Source organism: Pavona decussata, unplaced genomic scaffold (assembly GCF_977016875.1).
Source record: "Pavona decussata unplaced genomic scaffold, jaPavDecu1.1 SCAFFOLD_156, whole genome shotgun sequence".
NCBI lineage: Eukaryota > Metazoa > Cnidaria > Anthozoa > Scleractinia > Agariciidae > Pavona > Pavona decussata.
Genome location: NW_028145568.1, coordinates 927,039 through 934,594, shown reverse-complemented (window position 1 = coordinate 934,594; position 7,556 = coordinate 927,039). Strand labels below are relative to the sequence as shown.

At 38.7% G+C, this 7,556-nt stretch overlaps 1 pseudogene; it reads left to right on the top strand.

The window, feature by feature from the left end:
• Positions 1 to 2,641: 2,641 nt before the first annotated feature.
• Positions 2,642 to 3,969, top strand: LOC146465152 (melatonin receptor type 1A-like; annotated as a pseudogene).
• The last annotated feature ends 3,587 nt before the right edge of the window (positions 3,970 to 7,556 follow it).

Sequence of the window (7,556 nt, the reverse complement as noted above, 5' to 3'; positions counted from 1 at the left end):
TCTTTGTTATCAATGGCTTGAATAACAATACAATCATCCTGCCCAATCTTACGGAATATCCCCACAGATTTAATATCAGGCGATATTCCGCGTGATTTTGCAGGTTGATTGTCAAATACTCGATCTTGGGGAACTAAAAACACGTGACTCATTGGACTTTGGGAAAGCAGGATCAACATCACGATAATATATGTGCGAAGAACATGATTGTTTCCGTTTTTCTAATTATTACATTTGCCACATGCAATGTTAAGTTATTATTTTGCTTTGACAACAGGGCATTATTAATTTTTCCCTTAAAGGCTTTTTCTATATTCATCTTTAACGCACGGTTTCAAGGCCCGTAGCAACTCTAAAATAACTAGGGGAGCCGAGCAAAATGGTTAAACAAAACTACTCCCCCCCCCCCCATCCCCGTCCGTCACCCCAAAAAACAGACAGATTAGGGAGTTTAAGATGCAACAAGAACATAAAAAAGCAGTAGATTTAGTAAGCGAATCAACAACTATGCACCTGCGTCACACTTTTTTGGTACATTTTTTTGCGTTTTTTCTTTTTGTTTTTTTACGCGGACTACCCCGTGAAATTTCCTAATTTTACGTTTGAAGGAGGATGTAAACAAACAAGGACAAGCTTTTCTTTCTCTTTTTAAATTTGGAATCGGGCAGTGAGAATCCGACTGCAGGAAAATTTTGCTCTTGAGAGGACATATTTGTGTGGCTTTCGACAACGCGCGAATACTAAACTGTCATAAACTAAGGGCATTTATATTGCTATCAATGAGCGGATGTCTTAAAAAAAAGTAGTTTATTTCAACAGCTTTCACGGTTTGAGATTGGTTGATATCGATCCATTTTGGTTCTTATTTGCGATTCAAAAGGTAGGAGTACCTTCGTTGCCTTTGTATATAAAAATAAACTGTTAGCGAAAGAAACTGACAGGTAGTAAACAAATTATTGAAGGTTGTGAAATAGCCTCCCACGCAGACGTCCTTAGGGGTTCGTCACGCGTTTCGTTCCCCACGAACGTGGGGAAGGAAACGCGTGACGAACCCCTAAGGACGTCTGCGTGGGAGGCTAGTTGTGAAAAGGCACTTGCAGCATTAGAGTTCAAGACTGATTGATCAGTGCACATTAATCTGTTTTAGTTATCATTTTTTGGCACATTGTTTTTTAACTTCCAAAAATCTGGGGGGGGGGGCTCAAGCCCCCCCTGCCCCTCCCCCTGCTACAGGCCTGGTTTCTGAGAAAAACACGTTTGCAGATCACCGATTGAAAAAAAAGGGGGCAAGATATTCTTCATTGATTTAAAATATATGCTCTGTACATTAAAAAGTTAATTATTACAACTGGATTTTAAGAAACTCATGGATTAATTTCGTGTTGTATGTTGTTCTGGACAAGGTGGCTATCTTTAGTGTCAGTAGAAGAGATCTTTGAGTGAGCTACTGCAAGGCATGTAGGGGACCTTTGCTTTGAGATTAGTGCTGTTTATCACAAGATGGTTCTTGATCGATCTTAACTTTGCTTATCTATGCACGTATGTCATAGCTGGTCAGGATTATCCTTCCACTAAAACCCTTCTTGACCAAAACAATGAGCTAAAAGATTTTTATAATATTCATTGGAAGTGAAATATTGAACACTGACAGGCCAGTGATGAAATGTAGCACAAAACTCTCTCACGGTACAGCTTCAGGCGCAATCTGGAACTAAGATGCCTTTTCCTTGATTTTACTTCAATGCATGTATGCAGTAATTCTACATTTCTGCACCTTTGTAGCACATATTCTTACATTTTAAATTATTAGATTAATTGCACCTTAGTTTTTACTTGCCTAAAGCATTATTAATTAATTGTCCCTTGAATTGCAAACAATTTGTTATTGCAAATTAAGTGCAAATGTAACTTGCCGTTGCATTTATTTTTACATCGACAACAAAAAAACGTAAAACTAAAAATTCATGTTCTCTGAAGAGGTTTCTTTAGCTTTTCCAAAGGGACAGGAACACTAGCTATAATGCCAAATTTGTTGGTGGTGTAGCCTGTGAACAAAGGCTGAATTTATCGCTTCCGGCCGCTAGGATGTCAGATGACAGTCTTGTATCCGCTTTCTAATGGTAGAAATGTTAATGTTGTATTTGATCAACATGTTTATGACTATGAATAATACATTGGAAGTGTGGATGAAGATTGGATACAGGAAAGGTCCTGGCAGTTGTCTACGCAGCACAAACGGCGGCAAAAAGGAACCTGAAATTATATTCAGGCTTGAACGGGATTCGAACACCTTGTCCTCTCCAAATGCCAAGCAGTACTCTACCAACTGAGCCATCAAGCCAACTGGAAGCTTGTCATATTGTGAGTTCGCAACATACCCGTAATTAACAAGCAAATGAATATGAATAACATATTGGCACCGGAGATGAAAGATTAAATAGAGTAAAGGTCCCCGACTGCGAGGACCTTTCCTCTATTATAAAATAATTCTGACTGTTCTTTTGTTCAACACACCTCAAGGACAAATATTAATCGCCGCTCTGTCAATGATTGGATGGCAGGTGTCTCTAAACTAAAATCTCATCAGACATTCAAAAGGAAAAAAAGATATTTTAATCGACCAGATGGACCAGTTCTAGCAATGGAACAGAACGAGGACGATATAAGAAGACAGTCGGAGATTATAATTCACACGGCTATTCTCGCTCTAGCACCTCGCTGGAAACTCTCTCGTTTGTGTCGCTTTCTATAGGAATAGAAGATTACGGACTATTACCAATTTCTACGTGCTTTCTTTGGCATTGTCTGACATTATTGTTGCTGCTTTTGCTTACCCGTTCAGCTCCGTATCTGCTGCTTTGGGTGAATGGCCATTTGACTACAACTTTTGCCAATTCGCTGGTTTCCTTATACAGTATTGGTCGCAGTTATCACTTTGTACCCTGGCAATTGCATCACTAAATCGATATTTCCGAGTTGTCAAGTCAGAAAGATACTCAACATTATTTACGAGAAAGAAAGCGATAAGTTCAATCGTTGCTGTGTGGGCTGTGTTCTTTGTGCAAAACATGATTAGCATTTTTGCCACACCAGTTATCTTCCAATGGTCTCCCAAAAGCTTGTACTGTAGAGGTACATTTCTGGATGAACGTACGGAGAGAATTTCTTACGTCTTTTTCGGTTGTGTATTTATAATTCCTATGTTGTTGGTGATATTTTGCTACGGAAGCATTTATCGGGTAGTCAGGCGACACAACGCTGCAGTCGTCCCCTCTCTTCAAGAACCGAATAACCAACGAACAATAACTGCACAAGAAGTGAAAACTTCTCGAATTATTTTCGCTGCTGTTCTTGGGTTCTGCATCTGCTGGACCCCATAAATCGTTGTATTTTTATTGGAATTTGGTTTTCAGATATCCATTCCTGCATCTCAACAACCCATATATCCGTTAATGTCTTCTGTCTCTGCGTGGATTAATCCCCTCATCTATGGTGTCATGAACCGAGCAATGCGTAGGGAGTTTGTAAACATATTGTTTTGTCGGAAAGTGAACTGACCAACGTATTCATTTTGTAATGAATGAATCAATGATCATATTTTGTGATCTGTGATCTTCCTGAGGGTAACGAAAGAAAGAGTACTTCCTTTCCTTATAGAAGATTACTTACTTTGATTCAGTATTGTGAATATTCAAATGCCACACCATAGTTAATAAGAGGCAATGGTTATGAAGCCTGACAAATTTCTCTGTTATTTGTTTTTGTTAGAATTTTTGACCTTGACAGTGCACAGACAACAATAGATTTTGAAATGTGTTGGAGCAACTGACCAATCGAAACGTTCGTGTTAAGATATTCAACTGTAGTGTGAACATTCAAAGAAAGGATTGTGCACTGTCGTGGCCCTTCCAACATAAATTGCATCACCATTGTTTTCATGACAAAGTTTCATAACCAGTTCCTCAATTAACTATGGCCACACATTGACATTCAAATCCTAGCAGTATACAGGATATGCATCCCATAAACCTTGTTTAATGGCCTTAGCTCCCACGAGTCTCCCGTAGCTCAGTGGTGGAGCATCCGAGCTAGTTATGGGAAGGTCTTAGGTTCGACTCCTGATGGGAGCACTCGAATTTCCTTTTTCCGAGTATGCCTGTGTCAGTCACTGAACAATACATCATTCTCAATTTTATCAAGTTTTGTATTTTATTTTAGAGGGTGACAGTTTCTTGTATCACCAGTTACCTTCAGTAATTTAAGCTGTATAATCATTTTTTCTACGCGTTTACACAATTTGAAGGACGATAACTGCCACTGCATACATATTAATAGTGTGAGCTTAGAACAGATTGTTAGATTTTCGGATAAATGAACATTTTACAGTTGTTTGCTTTGTGACTTGGCTTTTGAGCTGAGGCGAGGAGTTGACTTTGTTGTGATACAAATCTATCAAACACAAGGAAGTGTTTCCTTCGACATCTAAGAACGAGGCGCAGCCGAGTGTTTTTCTTTAACCAACTTCAGATTTTTAGCGAACGTTCGAGTGTTTCAAAGAAATTAATTATTCTCCAATTTTCCTCTTCAGTTCGCCAGCTGATAACAGGGAAACGGCTGTAAAAGTCTCTTGTTATTTATTTGATTATCATTTGTTTTAGCAGATATTTTCTGGTATATAGCTTGTCAGGTTAGTCTACGTACATTAAATTTCCAACCAAAGAAAATCTCAAGCGTTCATGTTATATCCAAAAAATTCGTTGAAGGTAAAGCAGTAATACTGCTGTACATGCACACCTGCGTGTATCGTAAATTCTTAACTAAGAGGCTATTTAAATATCTTTCTTCCTTGTTAGCGGGTTTTGCTTTGGACTGAGAACATGCAATTGTTGAACTATTGCTTGAAGAAACATCGAATTGAGGAGACCTCTCGTGAATAGTTTTTATTCCGATATGCCTCTCAGAAATCAACGTCACGTGACGTCGGATATTATAAGTCACGTGACAACCAACTTCTTTGACAAAGGTGCTGTAACTACGTCAAAAGCTCATAGTTAAAGCTAGGTTCTTAGGATTTTGTTTACTGGCATCTATTCGCCTCGGTTTAAGCACTTTTATTTCTAACCTATTGGTAGCTAAGAAATGATAAAAACAATTAGTAACAGGCTTAAACTTCTTTAGTGCTGTTTCACATTGGCTGGCTTGGCTACTTGAATACTTTATATTTTGACGATTTTTACTCTGCAACATGACGGTGCAGGGGTTTTGAAGACAAAGTATTATTTGTAAGCATAAAAAGATTTATAAAAGGCAAAAACCTTTGAGTGAATGCTGTGGCATCATTAATATATAACTAAGGTTTTAGCTTTCTAAAATGAATTATCCAAATCAATCGCAAATTGCCTTTTTCATTAATTTCGTTAATTAATTCGGCCGATTTCAAAGTTACGTTTAATCAGATTTCATGCCATGTGAGATGTATGGTATTGACTTCAAAGTGCTACCAAAAAGACATTTTGCAAAATTGAAAAATCTACAAAAATGCCCCTCAGGAAAAGGATCTGGAATTCTTCCGATCTCCTATGCAAGAACAAGGCTTTGGCATTGAAACACAGTGAAAGAGATACAACGAGTCAGCCGGGTGGAGGACATCGAACAAATTTCTGTTGCTACTCCAACAGCAGTTTTATTACTCAGAGGAGAACTATGCATTCGTCTCAATGTATCTGCAATTGCTTCGTTTCTTTGAGAAAAGCTTGATCATTTTTTGCGTTTATATATATTGTTCCCTTTTTGATACATTCAACCTTAAGGATAATTAGCTATATATTAACATTTTCAATTCCACTATTGCAATCCACAGCTACCCCCCCCCCCCCCCTCCACCTTTTTCCCCCTCTTTTCTTCTCAAAAAGAAATCGGTGAAAATTAAAAGTGGTAACCTATTGTTCCTGTTATGAAGTACAACAGGTGCGGAAGGCGTAATTCGCTTAGAGAGAAAGACGAGCAAGCCTCTTTGCACTAGAACGGATTATATCGACTGCTATTTAACTAGTGTGAATACTAAAAATACTCATCTTTCCCTGGAACGATGAAGGGTTGGAGTGTCAATTATCTTAACAAGTTTCAAAGTCAATATAGTTTATTAAGCCTTAACAACGCAACGCGGCACACACACACACACGTAAGAAAACAACAAGCAAAAAAAAAAAAACGTACAACGCAAAGTGCACCGAAGTAAATAAATTCTTTTATTGTACACTCCTGAAATACATATTGCCGCTAGACTTCTTCGAACCATACATTAAGCAATTCTAAATAAGGAAAAGTCAGTATTAATTCAACAAGTACCAAAATGGTTTTGTCGTGAATTTCGAAATCCCATGCTAAGCCAAATTTACCATTGAGGAATTTTAAGATACAAAGTCTCCTTATTCCGAGCAATTTATTATATCCAGAACAATTCCTCACCCAGTGAACATCATCACATCACCACACGAGCCGTGTGATCAGCTCAACCGGTAAGCCGGTCAGCAGTTGTCTTTCACAGGTAAATGCGGTAAACATGGCGGTTCTTTCTTTAACAGTCGATGTTCACCGTTTTATCGTGGAAAACTTCGATGCCATGCATACTGATAACGAAAAAAAAACAAAGGATATAAACCATCACTATCAGGTAGTACGCTTCGAACTGGATCTAAGGTAATTTTTTTGCTTACCATTTATTCGCCTTCTAACGAGTGTCTCTCGAAGATCGTCGAAATTATCGAAAATTAGACAAGTTTGCGAAGCTGGTTCCCACGTCACAGCTGTGTTGCTTTGGTTGGAAATTACCGCTTTACAGTTTTAAAAATACAATGCTTAGTTGACCTTTAGTTTTAAAATAGGAACGTGAAAGTCTTACGACACACAAGAAATGAGCGAAATCCATTTTTGAAGTCAGAGCGAAGAGACCGTTTATTGTTAGCCTGCGTAGCTGGCGGTATTGTAGGCGCGCGCGAAAGAAAGTTTTGGTGGCTTCGCCGCTAGAAGCGAGCGGCGAAGCCGCGAGAAATACCGCCTGCCAGAGAACTTGGGTAATTTGAATGCCGCCCACTTTTATCACCTCATTGACCTCAACTGATCCCAATTAAACCAACCAATTAGAACCGACAATTTTCGCGCGAAATATAGGCGTAAAGGCGATCTTCTTACACTTTTTTTTTGATGTTGTTGTTGCATGCATGGCGGATAAAGGAGAATTTGCATCGAAGGGAGATATGCCTACAAAGCCAGTTAAAGGAAGAAAAAGCCAAGAGGAAAACGCTAACGACTTTTGCAGGTTTTGTGGTGTCAATCTGAAGATAAAATTCGGTTATTTTCAGAAAAGTACCAAATTCGTTTCCACGGAAAATTCATTTAAACCTTCCGGTCGCGCGAAGCGTGAAGGCAAGACATTGCCAAAACTTTGCTCAGAAATTGGCCTGACCATTGTGGAGTTTACTGTTTTATCGAGTCGAGTTTGTCACTTTTGTGGTAGGAAAATATTCAACGCAGTTGAACTTGTCCGGTTCATTCGC